This window comes from Ischnura elegans, chromosome 10 (genome assembly GCF_921293095.1).
Source record: "Ischnura elegans chromosome 10, ioIscEleg1.1, whole genome shotgun sequence".
NCBI lineage: Eukaryota > Metazoa > Arthropoda > Insecta > Odonata > Coenagrionidae > Ischnura > Ischnura elegans.
Window position 1 is genome coordinate 13,864,473 of NC_060255.1, and position 24,558 is coordinate 13,889,030.

Genomic DNA, 24,558 nt, shown 5'->3' on the forward strand with positions numbered 1-24,558 from the left:
AAAAAGGCACAAAAACAGTATTTAGCGAATGCAACGCGTCTCTTTCGGTTCGAGCGTTGGTGATATCGGGCCCAGAATAGATGCAGCGGGGTTGGCGGTTAAAAAAATTAAAACTGAAATTCTGACAGTAGTCTAGGAAAGACCATGAAAATTACATGTATATGAAAAATACGAGATGCCAAATACAAATGGCAAGTAGGAATGGAACAACAATGAATAAACCAATCAGCAGCTTGAGGCGTCTCTTGGTGACAGTGTTTCATTTTAAGAACAAACACTCAGTAAATGTAACAAATATTTGGTTGTTTTCAGGCGAAACATTAAATTCGGATCTTTTCTTCCAACAACTGGACCGTTTGAAGCTAGCATTTGAACATAATGGCCAGAACAGGACAGCAGACTCCGGAAACTCCGGAAGTTTGGCTGGAAAGTTTTAATGCACCCACCGTATAGTCCAGACCAGGCACCAAGCGATTACCATCTTTTCCTTGCATTGCAAAAATTCCCGATTGTTAAGAAATTGGCATCAAGAAAAGATAGAGAAAAAACGGGTACTATAGTCTTTCGCCAAAAAACACCAATACTTCTAAGAGAGAGGCATCATGAAACTACCATTGAAATGGCAACAAATTATCGAACAAAACAGTGCATATTTAACCAAAATTAGAAATTCAGAAGCATGTCAAATAATGTCCTGAAGCTCATGCAAAAATAATGGATTTCTTTTTCGCCAACCTAATATATTCAACTCAATGAAAAAATACTAAAATAAATATAGGAGAAATCTACAAAGTTTTTTAACTTAAAATGAATGATCCGTTAACATAATAAACTTGTATCTACAAAACTAAGCAAGGCTTTCTTCCACTCTTACTTCCTCGGAGCGCACAAGTTTTGATATACATCGACAATGAAATCATCATGAGCCTGGTTCAACTTCAGCAATGTTTAGCATAATACTATTCACCTAAAATGCATGTTAGACGGGTGAAAATTAATAAGGCACACTAATTCATTAAATGCCATCGATTGATAGATTTTGAAGATAAATATGAAAAGGCATTTCACAAATATTCTGAGGTGAATGAAAAAAGCCATGCCCAATGAACTCTCGGGACAATAGCATCACGAACCTAAGGAGTAGATGGTGTGCCTTCCGATATTTCCCCTGAAGTAACAACGCCATTAAAAGAGGCCTGACCTAGTCATAAAACACACCAAGATGGGTTAATAATTCTCTGATGAAACTAATTTCCTTACTTTGAATGAAAGGCACTGGCGGACAATGTGAAAATTAACAGAATGAGTCAAGCCCTGGCGACTTGAACTCAAAGAAATGACCAGCTCCCGCACGTAACTAATCAAACGACACAGACCTTTGAAGGGCTTTCAGATGATAACAAAAGACGCTCAATGTCTCCACAGAACAAGAAAAATTACAGCTATTGCCCACTCGACTTTACAACGGACTAATGCTTTTAAGTACCTGGAAAATGGGCTGTTTCTCCGCTAAAAACATTGAACGAAAAAATAAAGAAAAAAAGAGAAATTCTTATCTGAGGACGATTTCAGAGAATATTTAATGATTAGAGGAATTGTTGGTAATGTCGTAAGTTCCAAGAATTATTTCCAGTTCAATTATACAATCTCATGATATTTTTAGAAAAACATTACAAATTTAACAAATAAAATGAAGTATCGTAATAAATATTCAAGAACATTAGTACTTAGAGTTAGAACTTATCCCATTTCCTATCATACTCGTACATCCAAAAATTATTTTTTCCAAGTAATAGAGACAATCCAAAATCAATTTAATTCCCCGGGTCACCTAAAGGAGACGCAACTTTGTTACTGGATAAAAACTAGACCCGGGCTCATACTGAGGTGTTTCAAGCTAAGTTTGCGAATTTTAGCCTTCGGTAACAAAGTTTCAATCATCAAAATGCCTTTAATCCCTTTGCGATGATTATTGCACTCATTTGAAAGTGACCCGCGACAAAATATGGTGGGTTCTGAGACATAGTCCTCCGGAAAGCGATAGTGAATAGTAAGTGGATATGGGATCTGTAATTCATATGAAACCAACATATTTTTTACTATTAAATTAAATAGTTTTGGATGGGAAACATTATATAACAACTAAAAAGGCCTTCGAATATGTTTTGTCACCTCCACATTCGATGTTGAGCATAATGTGGAGGCGTTTGTAATATAAGTTTGTAGTAAATCCATTACACGTGGAATGAAAATATAAGTAATGGATACATAATTATTAATAGGGTGGTTTCCTACTATTTTTTTATTGCCTAAATCGAAAGATTATTACTCCTGGAGTACGTATTTCACGCTTTTAGATTTTTAAATGACGATATCTATTTTTCGCGATGAAATGAAAAGTGAAAATTTTCAAGCGCGCGAAAACGCGTCGCTTAAGTATGAATGTCGGGAAGTCTCTCCGCGTGACGTATTTCTGGTTCCCCCTCCCACCCTGCGAGGTGACCTTGAGGCGAGGCTTAGCGCTGATACGACGCAGGCTGCTAGCGGCTAGCCTAGTACCCTGCTGACTGGTAGCGCTTGGCTTAAATAAGGATTATTAATAACTTATCAAACGAGGAAAACTTTCCGACCTTAGCCAGTTTTAATAAGTTATTGTTAAGACATGTTTCCCTGAGCTCTGCGCCTCATGCATGCAATGGTAACCTCAGACGACGTATAACTCCTATCTTCTCCTATAGAAACTAGGTCCCTGTGACGTCACGTGGAGTGGCATCGCATGGGCGCCAATCTGGCCCTTTTCAAATGAGGATAAAAATGGACCATTGCCATTCGCCTAACCCGGTGTTTCTAAAACAAAATAATTTGTATATTATGAATACACTACTGGTGGGTAACGAATCGCAATCAATGCCTTTCGTTTTCTTTGATGAAGGAAACCACCCTATTGCACTAAACTCTTCCCCACCGAAAAAGTTATATCTGATTATTGAGTGGCTTAAATGCCTAGTGTCCCCTAAATATGACACCTCTGTCTGTGTTTTTTAAAGTAAATATTCAAGCAAAAAAATGTTAACACTCTATTATTGAAATTGGGCAAATAATTAACTATTATATTATTTTGGTGAGGATTTTTGCATAAATGAAGACATAAGCATTGAAGGGTAAAGAAAATTGATCAATAGTTCCTACCAAATTACTCCAGAGCCGAAAAAACTTTTCGTTTATTTGATTTGGCTTAGTATCAAGCGTTGGGGACCCTGTTTTAGGGAGGTACATACATTAGACTGGCTCTTAAGGCAGGCACTGACGACTTAAACTAAAAGGTATCTACTGCCTTTTGAAGTATTTTCAAATGCTAACAAAATAGGCTAGAGATTAATTTCACTAGAGAACAAGAAAACTAACACCTTATTACTAATTATTGTAATTATTAAATAAATTTAATAAGCCGTTTCACGTAGAGAGAATAAGCTCATTACTATTCCTCGTCAAAACAAATCAATTCCTTTTAATACGTAAGAGAAAGATTAACCAAGCAAAGTTTTCCATGAAAACAAAGCTCGCTTCCACCTACAAGCTAGGAAGTTTGATTTAAGACCCTATCTTTCTTAAAGATACAGATTACCGACAAGATTTCCCCAACCAATTGCACACATAATAATAGCAGACCGCAGGAAAGAGATTTCATCACCGCAATCACCCACGACCTAAATTACTTTAGCGGCAAACCCTCTAATAAAAAAAAAAACAAGAAAAAAGACCTAGCGAGAATAAATCCTCCCACATCTCGAAGGCGGCGGCGGCGTGCAGAAAAATTAAGAGCGTCGACCAAAATATTCTCCCTCGGGGTTAGCCAAGCCCCAGAGAACGAGGAGAAGAAGTAGAAGAGGAGAAAATAAACCACCGAAGCCTTTCTCCCGATAAATCACGGCTGTCTGTGACTCGACCCCGAGGAGAAGTCGCCGGTGGCGTGTTCCGTAGCCTTGCTGTAACATTCCTCCCACTCAGCACACTCACACGAAAGAGAGAGAGCAAAACGCCTTGACTGCTCACCTGCTCAACCTTGACCGGGTCGAACGCACCCGAGGGAAGGGGGTTGCATTTGACCGAGGGAATGGGAGGACCGCCGCGACGACCATAAGTTGTGAACTATGGGGATAGGCCGAGAGAAAAACTGCATCCTAGATAAATCCGCCCAAGGCAACACGAAAATAGAATCTCAATCGGTCACATTGAATCGGGCCTAAGTCCTATTTTATAACACCTGACACACTTTTAAAAATTTCATTTCAACCTTGGGTTTAAAGGATTTAAACATGGTTGAATAAAATAAGTAGAACCCTCCGATTACAATATAAAATATTGTATATCCTTAAAAATACCGATTGTAGATTGCCCGCTGAAGTGATTGAAAATCATTCTTTATTTTTTAAATGTTCAACTCGTTATGTTCGATATATTTGGTATGAATGCTTGGGTCTCAAAAGGTAGCATGCCTAAATAAAATCCATATTTCATCTTCGCAAGTTTTACTAGCACAATTTTTGTTAAGTGTTTATATGTCATTCTGCAGTTTTCCGCATGTTATGTATATGTGCGGAGCCCTCTGATAAGCAATGAGGCTTAGAGGGACCATATATGCTTAATGCAATTATTGGATGTAATTATTATTCTTTACCAAGCTTTCGGAATTTAAAGAATTCCACCTTAAGGGTTTGTTATGAGTACACATCATTATTTCTGCTTCATACTTGGACGAATCCACTAACACCTATATTAAGTGGAATAAATATAATAATAGAACTAAAAAAACATTCGTCTGGTATCTCTAGGAACCACCAACAGAGACAACATAATAAAGTTTTGCCGCGAAGATGGAATCCATTAATTTCCCAAAAGTTTTTTGAGTGGTTAAAAAATTATTTTTAATCTCTCAAATTAAAGACCTAAACTCGATATTTTTTAATGAATTTATGAATCTAGAGGTGGAGAAGGAAAATACCATAAAATCAAATACAAATCCGGGACAGCAGATAGATAGTAGTATAATCTACCCATTAAGTATTCTCCTCACTGGGTTGAGAAAATTTCGCAAATTTATGATAATGGGGTTGCATGTGGCCGAAGAAATGGGAGGACAAAAGGCAATTGATAGAGGAGTAAGGGGATAAGACACAAGAATAACTGCATCCTAGAGTAATCCGCCCGAGGCTACGCGAATAGGATCTCCGTTCAAACCGAACGTAAGACCTCTTCTATAACGCCTGACACACTATAGGAGATTTCTTGTCGGCCCATGACATTCTATAGTATTAAAAACGAGGGTGGAATCACTTATAAACACGTAGTATTTTACGAGAGCAGCGACGGTGTTTGGCAGGGGTGGGTTATCCTAATGAGGTATAAGGGAGGAAGTTTTACAGATTTTGAATAAACTGACTTTTACACGGTGATTGTGACAATGGGGGACCTGCGTAAGATACTGCATCCGGCATCATTTTGTTCGATAACTCACTATACAGTCATCGTCGGCAAATCAATGACAATTATCCACACATCCAAGGTCAAATTATATTCCTTTTTTCCAGCCTTTATATCAACTCACCAACCTGTCTGTTTGTTTGTCTGGTACAAATCTTGTAACTCAAATTTGACTCACTTCCTGTGAAGCAAAAACGCTGAAATTTTGCACACTTCTTCATTTCCGATGACAATACATGAAAATATAACTTTTTCTCTCCAACCCCCCTTTAACCACCCCCCAGTCAACCTATAGCCCCCCAAAACATGTTTTTGATCTAAGAAGTTCCAAATGGTCGATTTTCGTGTATACATTTAATTTGTGAAAACTGTACAACAGCTAATTATGATCTTCATATATTTATTAACAATTGTAAGGTTTTGTAAATCTTTGAATATTGTTTTACCGTTACATAAAACGTACGGGGTGGCATTTTTAACATAGGGGGGTGGCATTTTTAACATAGGGGTAGGCATTTAAAAGCATAGGGGTGGCATTTTGAAACATAGAGGGCTTACCATTCACTAAAAATTTAATAAATATAGTGACTTTTTTAATACGTCACTTTTGGTTTTTCGGGGTCACTGAGTTTTTTTGCTTTGTGTCATATATAAACGTTGCTCATCCCCTGTAATCTAAATATAAAGGCTGGTTTTTAAAAAAAATTTTTTTATAAGAGCTTATTCTTACTCCATACCCCAATGTCCAAACATAAACGCCTCGAAACCGACGAAAAAAATTTATAATCGTCGGGATTCGATACATTTCACACACTATTTACGAAGAATAGTTTGTCAGATGAATAGACAGTTTCAAGATGTATAGGCCACGATAAGTTTTAAAATGCTCAAACTCTCAAAAGTTTAACATTGAAAATAATTAAAACGCTTAGTAGAAAATTTCGAAATATCAACTTTTTCTCTAATTGAAAAATTGTCACTCCTGATATCCATATATTAATAAAGTATTCTACCGATTAAGGTAGGTTTCCATGGAGTGCTTAGAAGAATTCCGTGAGCCTCCCCTTACATCATGCACTTCCCTATTCAATGCACAATAAGAGCTACTCCCTTTCATTATATCTAAAAATTCTATTATTTTCCTTCCCCTCCCTCGTTTACCTAATATTCTTTCCTTCAACACTGCTTTCAACATCCCCCCCGCTAAGCACTCGCTCCATCCATACCTTCTGTCTCCTCCGTACCTCATCTTAAAGTTGCCTCTCCTCACCCACCAAGTATATCGTCTTTCTTGTTTCTTCTTTGTCTTCCACCGGTAAGTAAAACTAAGTAAGTAAGTATGTCTTTCATTCATATTTTTCATTTTAATAAAAAATGGGACACTCAAGCGAAAAAATAATAAAACGCGATATATAAGTTATTTAATAGTAAATTCAAATTAAATATCACTTTTTGACACAAGTATTTTAATTCAAACTACACGTTTCGGATTGTTAAGCCAAAATGTAGTACAAGACATCCGAGTACATGAAAAAATCACATTTATGCATTTGAGAAAGAGATGGGGGAAGATTTGAGAATTTACAATAATTGCGGAAAAGAGGAATTATACTTTACTTTAAATTGACGAACTTCCACTATATCCATGAAAAATTTCTCGGGATTCCCACCGGGTGTGTTATTGGGTTAATTCTCCCAACGTTTCAATGGCTGAGCCTGCCGTCGTCTTCAGGGGTTTACTCTTAAGTTTTCTCTCTCTCTCCATTAAGAGTAAACCCTGAAGACGATGGAAGACTCAGCCATTGAAACGTTGGGAGAATTAACCCAATGCCACACCCGGTGGGAATCCCGAGAAAGTTTTTATCAATCTAAACGCCTGGAAAACCGTAAATTTTACATTCCACTATATCGGTTGAAATTATTTAATAACTCTAGCGTCAAAGTCCCACGTTACATATAGAAACGCTCTGAACTGAGTAACAACCGCATGGACGAAAGCTACCCGGCGGCGAGTGAAAACGCTCCTCGCTTGATCGTGGAGAATCACGCGCGATTTGTGGTGGCACACTTTCGTGCATCACCTTGGAGCGACCTTCAGTCGAGAGGAAAATCGAGAAAAGTCGAGGGAAACGCAAAACCAAACGGAGATGCGTACCAGACCACTCAGGCTTAAACACGCGAGGTCATCCAAATGGTGGGGAAGATTTAAAGGCAGAGTAATGAATAAATAATTCCACGGAGACTTTTAAAGAAGGATGATTTTGCAATTCATCTCATGTAATGCATGATCAAATTTAAGATGCATGGCTTGAGATAAAAACAAATTAAAAGGGAAACCAAATAATTCTATGTTAAAATAAAAAATAATTGTATTTTCCCACGGTTATTTTGTTGCGTTCAAAACATTTATGTGGGCGGAAACGCGTCGTATGCATTAAAATGGCTATGGTAAAGTGCATTGACATCATGTTTTGTCATGTCGAGCTTTCACTACATCAGGCCTGAATTGGTTGAATTTTTTTTAATAATCCCGATGTGCTAAACGAAGATAAAGAGGCGACCTTATAAAGCAGCCTTAATTATGGAATTCACAATAAATAATTGGAAAAAAAAGTTGAGGTGAGATTAATCAAAACAATGTATATCTTAATTTAGAATTTCGCCACAATTAAGTCAACATTAGTCAAATACGCAGCTATTAATACCGCTACACAAATACGTGTATTAGGGTCGGCAGTTGTAGAACTGCTGGAGAAACTTTCATCATGAGAAGGACAGTTAATAATCCCTAACAAGTAAGCTCGCATAAAAAAATGCATCAACATTACTTCTTATTCATTTTGAGCGATTCGCTTTTAAATTACTGGCCAGCAACATAGCCGACACTTCGTGATTTTCACTGAATACTTCTGCGCGGGTTTCAGATTAGTGTAGAACGGGTTGGAAACGTACAATCTGAGGACGAAATAGTAAACCCGTGCTATGCAGAGGGGAGGGAAAATGGGAAAGACCTAGAAAGAGAAACGGGTTTATGGATACGACAGCAAGAAGTAAGACATAAGTCGAGGTAACGTGAGGAATACAAACGACTTTTATTACCCCTCGGTCGTATAAGCTAGATATCGTCCATCTAATTCCGAACAACATTTGCCTCATGAATTCTTACCTGCCCATAAACGCCTATTATGACATCGCTTTCTTTATCCACGCAGATTTGTCCATTCTCCTCAAATGCGCAACGCAAACAATTATATTCCAGTCATCTACTATTTCAGTTCAAGTTGATCATTCTGAACTATAAAATTTAGATGGAATGAACAAAATGTATAAAACTAAAACACCGCACGATTCCCAAATAACAAATCCTACCCGTGTAGCCTCTATTAAACAGTCATTAACCATAATTATATTAACGGTATTAAGTATGGAGGGTTTGAGAAATTACGCTTTGGCGTTGAAAATAAATTTCTATTAAGAGTCAGTTTATGTGGAGAAATTTAGATCGTCCCAATAGTTACCTATCATACCAATCACAATGACGTCCAACCTTTAAATGCACGAGCTATTACTGTAAACCTGATTTCTAGGGGGTAGAACGAAGGATTATGGGCTCAAATCTCTGACATCATTTGGACAATCCAGGCTAAAATAGCCTGAGAACGAACTAGCCCTTGGAAGAGAAATCCCTAGTCTGCCTCCTCTCCCAAATTAAAGATGTACCTCCTTTCAATTCATAATTACACACAGTTCTTATCATTCAATACATTCATTATATACCTATCCCTTCTACTTCGTTTACCTCGGACAAATACTATTGCCTTATCATTTTCTTACTTATTATAAACCGAGTCGTTATCTATAAAAAAATCCTCTTCACCATTTTCATAAAAAGATTAATTTCAATTACTCGTGAGCACTTTTTTAAGGCTTGTTATTACAAATTATCCAGGTAATATTTGTTTGTTTATTACCGTACGTTCTAATCATGTACTTACAATTTGCGTAATTTTACTACGGTGTAATATTTTTGCTACTTATCGCCAAGAGTATTGTGTCACGTATATTTTTAATTATATATCTTTTGAGCAGAAATTCTCATACGTTTTTGTATTTGCCCTTATGGGGAAATCCAGAGCACAAATTAACTTCATTCATTTATTCTTCCCCGCTTGAATAGCTTAACACGGTTTTCAGCATCCCCTCCCCACTAAGTTACGTGATCGCTCTAAAATCCAGTTCCGAAGTCTCCGGAGAAGAAAATTCAGCAGCGGTATAAAGGCGGCAATCAGTCCCCGCTGTCAAATGGCCGTCTGCGGCAAGTAGACGATGAGTCTGGGAAATGAAGGGAGTCGGAAGGGATGGGTGGGGGCAGAGATTATGGCGTCGCCAGGCGACGGGGGCTGCGGGGGTGGACGTTGAGATGGACGGGGGCCAACGAGGGAGAAAGATAGGGGCCATTAACCCCGCCGCCGCCGCCAAAGCCTTTGGACGCAGACACGCGGGGGCCGCCCGCCGCTAATCAGGGAGTCGATCGGACGAGCGATGGCAGGGGCTGCGGCTTCCAATGCACAACATCGACCGTTCGAGGCGTAAAATGAAGCACGTTCGTTATTAGGAGTATCGGCAGAATCGTGCTCGAGGACTCTAAGTAAATGGCAAGTAGACTACATAGTAGACGCCCCAGTTCACGAATATTGCGAGAGAGGGCACTCCCGTCACCGCGCAATTCAATGGCGAACCAAAAAACCAAGGGAATAGCACAGAGTTAAAAAATGTCCACAGCGCAGCGATGTTATCAATAACAGACACTATTACTTTCACAATATATATTTTTTTTATAAAAAGAAATAAATTTTCCAAAATAATATGTTGTGGGAGTAACATAGTGTCTGTTGTTGATAATATTCCACCCCTTCCACCACGTACAAGCTTCAAGTTTCGATTTAAAATCCTCTTTTGTTATATTCGAGCAGAAAACCTTGCATATTTCTCATAAATAACTTTAATTTCGACCAGTTTCGTCGCTGTGCGAATTCTTCTGATGCAAATACAGTAGAGCACGACCTTTTATACTGCATGTATAATATATGATATGACCTAAAATACCTAATTCGTCTTCCTGTATTTACACCTGAAGATGCCGCACAGCGACGAAATGGTCGATATTAAATCCATTTACGTAAAACCTACACGGGTTTTTGATTCTCCATGAAGCAATTTTAAGAAGTCGCGCCTCATGCTGGCATTTCCATGGGTTTACATAAGTCGCCACTCGCGTCGCTGACAGACAGCGCGAATCGAATTTCATGGAGATATAAGGTATAATTAAGGCAATTAACCGATACGAATACGTGCGATCACGAATATGACATTAGAGGATTCTCAAGTCAAGTCTCAAGTCCTAAGATTGTTGTGTCGCTCTAAGCGCACTAAATTCGGATTTCAAAATTGTCACTTGCGGCGCTACCAGTCATCTAAATACACCTTTAACGAGGTAATACACGGATTTTAATACGTAAACGAGGCAATAAATCATATAATCCACCCATTAAATGCATTCGAGACGATTGTCAACTAAAAAACACCGCTTCCACTACGGTTAATGGCGAACGAAATACAGCTGCCTAGTGGCGCCAATAAATAAAATGCACGCAAAACGACATCAAATGTAACGCTTAACCGCCATGTATTTGGGCCTCCTTTAAAGGACCCCTCTTGACTGTGGTGATGCGATCTATTGAACTTTTCATTACTTTTCTTTGCGATTGTAAATCACTAGGGATGGACGGATGCAGGATTTTTTTCGGATCCGGATTCGGATCGGATCCTTGATTTTCGGAGCCGGATCTTTCGGATCGGATATTTTCGGATCCAAATGCATTTTCATATTTCTGCTATTAAACGAAGTAATTATTCATGTACTTTCCTTCATAAAAGGAAACAAAATATTGAAAAATCATGAATTTACAATAGATTTTGAAAAATGAAGTTTTTTTCGATTATGAAGGGTGTTAAAACTAGTTTGAAACCCTCTACTTTGTACCCTATTGTTTAAAAATTTCCCCCCTGGTTATGGACCCCCCCGTAACGAAGACAATGATTTATGGTCCGTGTGATTTCGGAAAAAAAACAACCGAGGCACGGGCTGATGGACGCCCGAGGGCGGTTTTCCGAAATCTGCGACGTAGTTACTTTTGACGTAGTTATTATCCTACGACACTGAGATTCCCCCGATGATTGTTCAATCTCTTGGGAAGACACACACTATGTGCCAGTCGTGTTTTGCCATTATTATTTTCCACGGCTGAAATTCTGCTACGTAACTTCGTATCCAGATCCGATGTCTTCCGCGACTTTCGATCCGATGTATCCGATTAAGGGCAATATCCGCGGATACTTGGATACGAGGTATCCGATGCGACCATCCCTATAAATTACTCTGACAAACAAATACTGAGGTTAACTGGATATCCAGCCCCCATCGCCGTGCTGCAATCACATTGGAAAATAATTAAAAACCGACCAAAGAGGTATCGTTTATCTAGTTTCAATCGAACAGACTAGGCTCCCCTACCTACCCTCCTATTTATCGACTTACGATGGGTTCGGCATACCATCAGAGCTGATTTTGCTTGCGCCTTTGTTTAAAATATCGCCGATTTAGTTTGCACTCGCAGAATATACAGGTTGGAGAAAAATTGTGTCTCGAAATATGCCTGGCTAGCCAGTAGACACCAAAGTTATTGACGATGTTTAGATCAAAAACGCATCAATTTTAAACTACACAAACTTTGAGCCAAGCACTCCGACTGTTCGAGACTTGACCGCTATATCCCTGTTGCCAAATGTCTCGGATTCATCGCGATCTGCGGTAGGCTAAGTATTCGAAGTCATGAACTGTACCGAGTATTCGACAACAAAGCAAACTCACGGCCAATCGGAGCGCTTGGATCCAAGTTCCTGTAGCTCAAAAATGGTTTGAAGAAAGATCTGAGGTTTTCCCGGCGTATGATTATGTTGAAGTTATTTCGGGTTTCCCACCGGATGAGGTTTGGCAGAGATGGAGAACCTCATCCGGTGGGAAACCCGAAATAACTTCAACAAAAATGGTTTGTTTTCGATCTAAATATCTTTCGTGATTTTGATTCCTTCTGGCATCAGCTTTTCTGGATTAATAACCAATTATGTTATGATGCGATTTATTTGTATACGAAACACAATTCTTCAAATTAACATGCACTGATGCTCCATAATACACAGATTCCTAGTGCATAATTTATGCCGATTCAACATGCGACGGTATTCACTTTGCGACCGGTTAAATATCGCAACGAGGAGGTCCACAGCACACAAGCCGTTAACCTGAATATCATGCCGCTCCGAAGTTTTTCAAACCTGCACGCATGCGAAGAGGCCAATGATCACTTTCCCATAGCCTCACACTCGCAGCACTTTTCTACATGGAATGTTCGATTGATGAAAAAAAAATCATCCACTCGAATTATCGCTGAATCGCATGATTGAAAGAAAGCGGATTTCTCTCCGTCGTCGAGAAACGATTTATAATGCATGTTATTAAGCCGCGGTGAGGCGAGATATCTCTCTTCCTCTTTGGCGCGACCAAATGCGGACTTTAATTACGGCCGGCCGAGCCAGAGTTGGAGGATATCCAGGGGCTCCCGGGAGATTACTCACGCAACTGCGAGACAGCGCAGAGCCGGGAGGTATCGGCCGCCTTCCTCATAGGTCTCCTCCGACACCCGTTCCTCTGCATGAGATATAAACACCGACGACTGAGGCGAATGAGATTGTGCACGGAGGACTGAGGCCCAGTCTATCCCAGCATGCGTCTGAACGGATCGTGGAAACGAAATAGGGAAGGCGGAAGGGATCTATTATACCACCAGCAGTCAAAGAAAATACGGCAATTTGTAAGGATAATACTGAGATATATCAATAAATCAATATATCACAGCATCAACCAGTGCAAAAATTCCGTCTATGGACAATTATTCTTGAGAAGAGCAAACCTAGACATAGCATCTTATTAAGGCCATTTTTAACAACACTTCTGTTGTGTCACAATGTTGTAAAGGCAGAGCTGTGTAGCTTATTGGGTACTGTAGCTTGAAAACTGTAGCCTATGTACCCTTGTATTGGCTGCTGACCGAAACTTACTAGTTCAAAGCTTGGGTAAAGCCTAAGGACACCCTAAAACAAGATTCTCGAAGGTGAAAATTAATACCGCTGAGATTAACTGTGTGGTGAACTCTACCCTCACCTATCCTAACCAACCTTCCAGCAAAATCACTAAGTGAATCAGTATTAAAACCGATTCATGCGTGAGATTCGCAATGTCTTTACCAATGTCTGGATAATTCTTTCCGAAATCGTAAAACAGGTAGTTGCTGATATACCTATAGACATGTGACAGGCAATGCGGGTTCAAATGATAGTCAATTTTGGATAAAAAAAATACCAAATATTTCCGCGAAGTTAAAAATCACGCTATTTCTTCCATGCTTGCAAATTTTCAGCAATATTCCATGATCAAATTAAAATCAATGTTCATTCATTTTGGTAGTTGCCGCAATCGGTAAGATCTCACCGTAGAAATTGATACGTCTAGCTGATACGCAAAAAATAAGAGAAAAATTGCGAGAGTAGTAATGTCCTAATTAATGAATACATTTCTGGCCAAATAAAACGTTCGAAGAATCATTTCCTCGGCATTATACAACACCCTCTTAGCACGGTTGACGCGGAGCAGCACTTAAAGTACACATCGATCTGATTGAGTCCGTATCTTTCTTTATCGTCGTTTCTAGCATACTTGATGTAATGCGTGAACATACTACTCCGCAGCCAGCGGCCATAGAAACGCGGAGTTATCATAAAGACCTCAGGATCATATCGGAAGTCAGCCATTCTGAAATTATCGAATGGCCCTAATTGAGCGCGTAACGCCCTAAACTTTAACACCACCAACAGTGCTTGTCTTTCAGATTAGTTCAAGACAGTGTTAGCATCCACTGAAGCGTGTCTGATATGCACTCTTCCTTTACAGTAAAACGCTCCCATTCAGGGGGTGAAGTTGCCATTTTCTCGTATTAATCTCCGTGCGTTTAACTACCAACCGAAAATTATTAGGGAAGTTTAAATACCAAAATTTGCAAAACATTCTGTCCTTAAACTATAATAAAAGCCAACGGTAAAATCATCTCGTACACTTTTAAAGCCCACTGTTAGTGAGATTATTGGAGAATACACTCGGATATGGAGAAAGCACAGCATGAAAAGATACGACGACACTTGAGTGAATAACAGCCTGCCTTAGTACTTCAGTAGGATCGCGGAATTTACAGAACAGGGGTCAGTTAATCGATAGTTTGATTCGATTGTTGTAGCAAATGGGCAAATTGACATATCTTGATAAGTATTACGGTTAGACCAATGTAAATTGGGGAATGGGTACAGAAACAAATTAGAAAGAGGTAATCAAGATTTGCTTATTGCTTCTCCAACTCCAAAAGATTAGGGAATGACGAGATTTCAACAAATGTACCAACATCTGATTGTAAGCCAAACGATTTTATAATATGTGACGCAGCGGTAATGACATAAGTGTAAATTTGGTTGCTGAGGAAGCTTCAATGAATAGGAAAGAGATAGTGAGAGGATCCTCGCGTAAGAATGCACGAAATGGATAAAAATCACCATGAACGTATTCTAACCAACAAGGTAAGTTTACATAAAGAATTTTGACGATGCAAAAATACTATTTTTTCGAATAAGAACACTACATTGTTACCGCGGCCAATTGGATGAAATTTTTCTCCTCCCGTAGATGCTATAACGTGAGAGAGCTCTCCAAAATTCGTAGCGATCGTGAGAACACACGTGCGGCGAACTGCACTCACACACAAACCCCGCCTATGAATCTTTCAAGCGACCAGAGAGCATGGACGTAGGTATGTGCAGGCACAGCCGGCGACGCTCTCCCCCCCCCCCCCCAACCCCTTCTCCACACGCCCCTGCTTTTACACTTTCAACCAACCAACCAACCTTCTCTCTTCTCTACTCCACCTTCCTCTCTCTGTCTCCAAACCAAGCAACTCCTTCCTATCCGCTTTCTCCCTCTTCAGTATCCTCACCTCTCCGACACCCCCCGCCACACTCCCCTTCCTTTCACTCACCCGAAACCTGACGGCTAAATTATTCAGATGGGATCATAAAGGTGACCCACATCTCTCACTCCCCCGTACGGAAACAAAAAGCGACTGCGCTCCCCTCTGCCGACGGGGAGGGGAATCACGCGGCTCCTGGTGAGCAGGGGATAAAAGGAGAAGGGGTTGTGTTACCCGCTCGCGCAAGAAATATCGGATTTTCAAGTCGTCGCCGATCTAGTACGTGCACCAAGGCGAAGGAGTGGTGCTTCAGAGAGGGGGTAAACCACTTCCGGCCACCCTACAGACGACCAAGGAAATAGTTGAACCCTACCTTAAGGGTGCATCTATTTCAGCGGAAATAAATGCAATGGTTTGAGGCGTTACCCGATAGAACTCCTTCATGACCATCCGGAAGGAATGAAACCTTTTTTCTTTGTCGATGTGAGACTTAAGATAAAGGTGGGTGGTGAAAAATTTGGTTGAGAAGTTCAACTATTTAGGCAGTACGTAAGAGGAAAACGGATACAGTAGTAAGGATATTAGGAAGAGAATTGCATTAGCAAAGGAGGCGTTCAGGAAGGAGCTTCTGAACGGTTCGCTAAGTAAGAATTTAAAGAAAAGCTTAGTGAAGAGTCTGATCTGGAGTGTAGCGCTTTACGGTGCGGAAATGTAGGCGCTTAGGAAGGAGAACGAGAGAAGACTCGAGACATTCAAGATGTGGGTATGGCGGAGAATGGAGAGGGTGAAGTGGAAGGAGAGGAGGGACGACGAAGTACTGGACATGGTGGGTGAGGAGAGGCAGCTTTTAGATGGGATACGGAGGAGACAGAAGATATGGGTAACGAGTACTTAGCGGGGATGGGATGTTGAAAATGGTGTTAGAGGGTAGAATGTTAGGTAAACGAGGGAGAGGAAGGAAAAGAATAGGATTTTTAAATGGAATGAAAAGGAGTAGGTCTTATTGTGCATTGAAGAGTGAAGTGAATGATGGAAAGGGAGACTTCCGGAATTCTTCTGAAGTACTCCATGGAAAACAACCTTAATAGGTAGAATACTTTTAATAACAACACCCCTATATAACTTTTCCTCACCCACCATGTCCAGCACTTCGTCGTCCCTCCTCTCCTTCCACTTCACCTTCTCCATTCTTCGCCATACCCACATCTTGAATGCCACGAGTCTTCTCTCGTTCTCCTTTCAAAGAGAATTTTGTTAACTACGCCAAAAGATGATACTCTGAATCGAAAGCGGTCGCAAGTAAATTCATTATTGTGGAAATATGGAAAGTTTTATTTTTTCCTGACAGTCTTGGCGGAAATAATTACGCTCGACATGAAATAACAACGATCGGTCTCCTACTTTTGATGAAAACGCCACGCATTACTGCATTCAAAAGACAAATTTTAAGAAATATCAACTTTCGTAAACAGGAAAGAGCTGTTGAAAAGACCGATATGTTAGAATTTAAGGTGAAGTCTAGTGAAGAGCCTGATTAGCAGTGTAGCGTTATAGGGGGCGGGAACTTGGAGATGTGGAAGGAAGACGAGAAAAGACTAGAGGCATTTGGGATGTGAGTGAAGAGAGGAGTGAAGAAGGTGAAGTGGACGAAGAGGAGGAGGAAAGACGAAGTGCTGGAAATGGTGGGTTTGGGAGGGAAAACTGCTAGATGCGAGTCGGAGACATCAATGTGTTTCGGCGATAAGATTTGAATGGAGCGAGCACTGAGCGGGGAGGGTATGTTTAAAACAAATTTAGAGGGAAGAATCTTATACAAGCAGGGTGGGGGCAGGAGGTCGAGAAGGGAAATAGGATATGCATGTGGTATGAAAGACAGTATGCTATAATTCTTCTTTCTTTCTTTCGCGGGTACTCGTCATGATAAATAAATATTTTTGGACTATGTCACCGCGTCAATTTTTGGATGGCCCAACGTTTCCCGACCGATGCTCGTCGCATTTGGCAACCCGTAATCCGGAAAAACTATCAACAACCTACTCCTCCAACCTCCCGCTATCCTCCTCCCACACCCTGACACGGATACCAATGGATATGCATATTTATTCCCACCTAATTGGAATTCCTTGAGAAAGCGACCAGCATCGGTCGGGAAACGTTGGGGCCACCCAAAAATTGACGCCGCGGCATAGCCCAAAAGTTTTTATTTAACATGAGAGTATGCCTTGTTGAGAAATCGCATATGCTCCATGCAAAACCCACAGTTATCGGTAGAATACTGTTCTAATAGCGCATTTAATAAACTGTGATGCATAGTTTGAGTTTTTCAGTGTATCGTTGTGGAATTAACATTGAAAAATCTCAAAACATTCGTCAGCATGCTCAATAACGTAGCATTTAATTCACATGAGTTCATGCAAACTGTTTATATTCGATGATATAATACCGATGTTTGAAACTATTACGTGATACATTTATTTTTGGGGTTGGAAATACTAACAAAATGATTATAAACTAGGAATAATATTTGTTTTAAATATATTTTCCCCGCAGGAAAAAGACGTCCACGCTTAACACTTCCAAATAACAGACCATTTTTGAGAAATCTCTACCCAACCTGACATGATACAGTCACTTTCAAGGCGAGACGAAAAAGAAATAAAATCACCTTTTCTTGTTCCTTATATAATCAATTTTGGGTGTTGATTTCATTTCACGTTCAAAGGGTACAAATGTATTTGACCGAAGAGTTTGATCGAGAAATACTTTAAGCAACAGATAAGAGTACATTGTTACCCGTATCAGTGCGACAACATTTTCACAATATCTAAGCATAAGCTTCGCAAAAAGTCCTTTTGCAGAATATCTAGTACCCCAACGCTATCTAAAGACACGACATTGCTTACGAACTCAATTTCCCAATTCTTGGCCCATTCTCTTCCTAAACTCTCGGAGCTCCATGAAGTACGAAACTTCTATGCAACAAAAAAAAGGATCGAAAAGAATTTTCTCTTTTCTTTCCTTTCTGAGAGGAACGCTTTCGAACGCTAATCACAACAGAACGTTTCACGTTCACAATGGGAAGAAACTTGACAGGAAACAGAAGTCATCACAGGAATGATAAAACAGTATACATTACACCCCGTATCATTGTCAGAATATTCTCAGGACAACACATCCAACTTAGGCTGCGCAAATTTCGGAATACACTAACATTATCCAAAGAAACGGCGCTGCTTACCAAATGAAGTACCTGATACTCAACCCATTTACATCCTAAACTCTCCAGATCTGCATCAATTACGAAACGTATATGCAACATAAGAAAACAAAAAAACAGCTCATATCTTACCTTCCCGAAGTGAGCCCTTTTGAATACTAAGAATGGGAGATTATTCCACGTTCTCAAGATAGAAAGAAACTTCGCAGACTGAGACTTTAGAGACAGGTGTATTACCTTCAGCAATAAAGCAATGCAGCGGTAACAATGACTTCTCTTGCCATTGCTACCATTATTTTCGTAATAATGAAATCAACCTTGGCCGACAAAAAAAGTTTCAGAGTATCTATCCATCCCAACAGCATCTATGGAACTGCTTACCAGCTGAAGCACGATATACTCAACCCATTCTCGTCCAAAACTCTACAGAGCCAGTACATCAATTACGAAACTTCTGTGCAACAAAATAAAAAGAACAAAAAAAAAACAAAAAATGACTCTTCTCTTCCCATTCTGACTTCGGCAGCGGCGCATTTTTTCGGAACGCTAATCATACGAGACCGTTTCACGCTCGCAAGGAGAAAGAGAATTAAAAGATGGAATGAGGAGGTCCAGAGAGGGGGGGCGAGGAGGCTGAGGCACATAGCAGGAGATATATAGAAGGACAATAACAATCAGGCGTAACGAGAACGCGAAGGTAGATGGCTCTGCAGTGCCTCCCATTGTTCTCTCCAGCTCGTAGGGGGCACTCTTCGTTGTGCAGGGGAATGGGGGGGTGAGGGAGGGTCAGGGGTGGGCGGCACGAACACAGGGGCGGGAGGGAGGGGTCTTCCCAAAGCGGCAGGGTTGACAATGGGTGGCTGAAGCTCCATTCTGAATCACACACGTTCACACAAAAGGGGAAGCCATTCACCCAGCAACATCAACATACACTCACACACACGGCAAGGCTTTGCCTACCTGAAGCACTATAGCATACACACAGAGACACGAGTTCGCTTCGCCGTTAAAAAGACCCCTCCTACCACCTCCCTCGCCTACGGCATTACGACTACAAATTTGCAAGATAAAAGGCTTATGTCCCAAGCCGGTCCCCGAAAATTGTCGATTCTGCGATGCAGCGCGGCGCGGGACGGAAAAAGCCGGCTCAATAGATGGCCCCTGGCTCACGTAGCTTCCACAACCCATCATTTGGACGATAGGCGAAATTATTTCCTCTTCTCGGAGGCTTTCCTGCCATTTATGCGGAGTGATATCGGCCATTCCACCTGCGCCTGCGTCGCAAAAGCCCGTCTGCTGAGGCCAAATTCTTTCCAATGCACCAGGAATAATAAAAAATGAAATGCATATGTTTTTCTTTCGTTCTGTAACGTCGTGTCCATGATGTTTGGCGTAATTAATTATGCACTGATGTTTAAATTGTATTATTTATTTGTATGCATATTTGTATTTATTTTGGTGTTTCGGAGTTGAGGTCGCTATGGTGATGGGGAGTAATCAGCAGGGGATTGTTACAGAGAGAGCCATTTTGGATGGAGGGGATGAAATAAAGCGCTTAAGATTATAAGTGATTATTATTGTCTCAGAGATAAAACGTTGCGACATAACAGTTCTTCCACAAGCATTCTCAGCTAGAAATGATTTACTGATTTAATTTTACATATCTAAACGCTTGACACGATTCTTAGTCTGAAATAAATTGCATTGCATTGGTTACAGGTTTGATGCCGTAGAGGGTATTGATAAATGAAATACTTGGAGCAATTTTATTGATCAGAGGCGGTATCGCAAGATTAGTAAATTGATATTGATCACACCGAGACGGAAATGTCAAAATCGGTTTTCAGAAATCCTACAAGAATTTGGTACAGAGGCATTGACAATAACAGATGCAGAGAAGACACATTTGAAGCATTCGTAATGTGGTGTTATCAGATGTGATGATTAACAAAGAGATGTCGAGAGCCACGAGAAAGCTTAAATGAGGAGAAATGGGAGGGAAAAGACATACGCAAAAAACCTTGGGAAGAATACAGGATAGCTTCATACGCATCAGTATACATCACAAGAGCCTTCTCAACGAACCTCAAGAAAACACATGGGAGGTTGCAAAGATCTTCGTAAATATATGGAAACTTTTAATGGGCCCACACATACTTACCGACGACTTTTCTAGCGAAGCTCCCAATACAATGTCCCATTTAAGCTGACCACACTGCCACAACCAAGAGGAGTGCATAGAGGAGGCCCAATTCCACCCTATGGAAAGCTGATTTCTGTTGCCACTTCGGTCGCATTTTAAACAGTTTTCAAAAATGTTCGCGGCGCGGGGATTAGTGCAATGCGATCCCCTTTCTCTCCAATATTTCTCAGCGTAATGTTTGCAATTTCGAGAAATACTATGGAAAAATTATGACTTTCATTGACCACAATCGTCATGAATATAAATTTCGGTTAACACCCCTAATTACACCTTATTTCCCCACGAAACTCGGATCAATTTGCCCGTCAGCGACACGCGTGGCAACTTTAGTGAACTCATTAAAATGCGCGGCGTGTAACAACACATTTATGGGCCGACTTGAGCATCCTCTATAGTAATATTCGTGGCCATAACGTGGCGATTCAATTTTGAAAAATTTTGCTTTAGTTTCAATGCACTGTACTCAATATTTATGTAGATTCAAGACGATACTATGTAGACTTCTAAATACTCAATGAAGAAAGGCAGGCGTAAAAATTTAACGAAAATTACATTAACAAGGTTTCTTAAGGAGGAAGCCAAAAAGCGAGTTAAAAAAAGGTATGAGTAGGGGGGAAAAACCCTCGTGCATCGGTAGCGAATGAATTTTTCAGGGAACCCTGAGCATCTGAGGGTTTTAAGTACTCTTAATCATGTGTTTCTCGAGAGTGCACGATCGAAACCCATTAAAGGGTCCCAAGTGCGGTCGAAAAGCTCTCCGCTCTAAATGATAGCGATTAGTAAGCCTCAGATAGACCATGATGTTTGCTATTCACCTCAGAAACCTCATGCATAATAAATTATACGCCTAAGGGACCACTGCACACATATAGAAGAGGGTCATTAATGTCAGCTGTGAACACTGGACAACATCATACAAAAAAAACAAAGGTGAATCATACAAATGCGAACCAATAGAGGTAAAAGTAAACCCAATCGATTACATCAAATATCGTATGTATAGTTAAAATGTCAGCCTCAAGTAGTCTCTGTAAGATAAAATGCACAAAAACTGTTCCCTAAGACAGTAGCATTAATCCATTTAAGGCAGAAATACGTAACGATACTTGCGGTCAATAAGGACAGTGTTTGTGAATCTTCTTTTTTCCCTAATCACACTTGTAATAATAAAAAAACGGCGTACCATCTTTAATTGAAAGTATTAGAGTACTGTGTTTAGTCACATTACTCTCAACTGACCTCTCCTCATGCTGAAGAGAGTCATATATTTTACTGATGGTAAAATAATTGGAGTATAGGTCATATAATGCAAAAAGTTGTTAGTCAACGTTTAAGTTTATTTAAAACCATCATCAGGGCTTAGTTTTGCATATATTTATTAAAAAATCTAATCATATATTTTACGACACTAGGCTCCCATCTAACGGCACTGATAAGTGCATGAGTTACACATTCAAGGACATTTTGAAATGATATTCTAATTAAGATTTTCGAAACGACAATTGGATGACTCCACTCTTCCCGGGTGAAGACTCTTCGTAATTTTCTATCGGACTTTCCAGCGATTAAGAAAGGCAGTCGATGTATTGGTTACCAACTGGCCATTGCCATCGCGAATGAGAGGTGTCGCTTCAGTTGGTAGGAAGGTTTTCGAACCCGCAGTACGTCTGGAGAGTAATGGTCCACCTTCAGTGGCGTTTGCAAAATACATTGAAATATAATTCATAAAAATTATGTAAAATGCCAAAAATATGAATATAAAATTGTAAGATAGCAACTAACAAACAAAATAAAAAATACATAAAATGTCAAATCAATTTTCTCAATACTTTTTCCATTTTAAATCTACTTATATAAATACGAATTTCATTGGATATTTTACACCCTGTAACATTATTTTTTAATACTTAACTACTTTCATATTCATTGTACCTTTCATCTTTTCATACAACAATCTTTGTAAATGGAAAATATATATCCATTATACATTAAGTCCTGTTAGGGAATATTAATTTCTTAAATTTCTATCATGATTTAAAAGTAGATTTTAAAATAAGTAACATGCCTTCAACGACAAAAGCCAATTATGCCTACTTAAAGCAAGATATTTGATGAGCAAAAAGCGAGGTAAATCTTCATATGGCCGCAAAGCTATATGCAAAACAACTAATTACCCCGGAACACGCTGCGCGGATGGAATGAGAATCAGTGAGCGGTACATGCGGCTAATAAGTCTTTGCCGCAATAGTCGTAATGCATTGAGTGAAATTCAATGCAAAGGACGCAAAACCACCTCTGATAAATTAACTCCGCCCCTACGAGCTAGACATCTGTTAATTTTCCAGCATTAATTGAAGCATTTAGAGCGACACACAGATCGCATCGCAAGATTAGTACATTGGTGTTGATTACACCGAGACAGAGATGTCAAAAAGGGGTTTTGAGAAATCCCACCAGAATTTGCACAAGGTGGAGAGGCATTCACAATAATATCTGGAGTGAAGTTAGCATTGGAAGCATTCGAAATGCGGTGTTGCCCACGGTGATGATGAACAAAGGGATAGATCGAGTTAGTAACGCGAAAGCTTAAATGAGAATACGAGGGAAAATATGTGCACCTTGGGAAGAAGACAACACAGTTTCATCTACATACTACATCACAAGACGCCTCAATAGGCGTGTGGCAGGGGGAGTTAGGCTAGGATACAAGTAGTTAACACATGGAAATGAAATTCCCAAACGAAGATCAGCCTATCATTACTAATGCCCTTTACTGGCCTAGAAATAAAACGAATTCCTATCCGTTCGGCAAAATATCTCTCTTAACTTATATTTACGTGTTTCTGTGAGACCTGAAAAATAGCAATATGCTAATACGACGTTGTCGTCTCGCGGTGAAATATAATTATTCGTAGCTGCACAAGCAATCTAAGCATAGCGCGTAGCATCACTATCTCTAGCGACTCCCTCATGGTTGCTGATGAGTAATTCGTTTAACATCAGTATAACACTTACAGTTCGCCCGTAGCATTCTTTGACGATTCGCGCAGCTTTCCTTTGTATTTTGTTAAGTTCACGGATTAAGTCCCATACGCTTAATCCGCCATGCCATGAGGCTTGATGCCATTATAAAAACAACCGCTGAAGGATAAATAAGTGGGAAGAAAGGTAAAATGAGGCCTAGGATGGGATGAGACAAAATGGTCACAAAGATATAATTGAGTTTTCTTATTGATGTACAAATTGAAATGAATGAGATGACCAGAAAATTTAAGGCAGAAACAGATAGATCTCTTGAAAAAATATTTGTTCATCGAAGAAATAAAAACTGAAGTTATTAACACAGCAAGATTTTTCCGTAATAATTTAATTAAAATTCCAAATACAGTTGCAGATATGGGAACACTAAGTTAGTGCTGAATAGATCAAATGATTGATCAATATGTGCAATTTTTTTATCTACCTTGTCAAATTCTGACAATAGCCCCTTATCATCAGTAAGTTTGTCATTTGCTTGGTGGTTTAAAGGT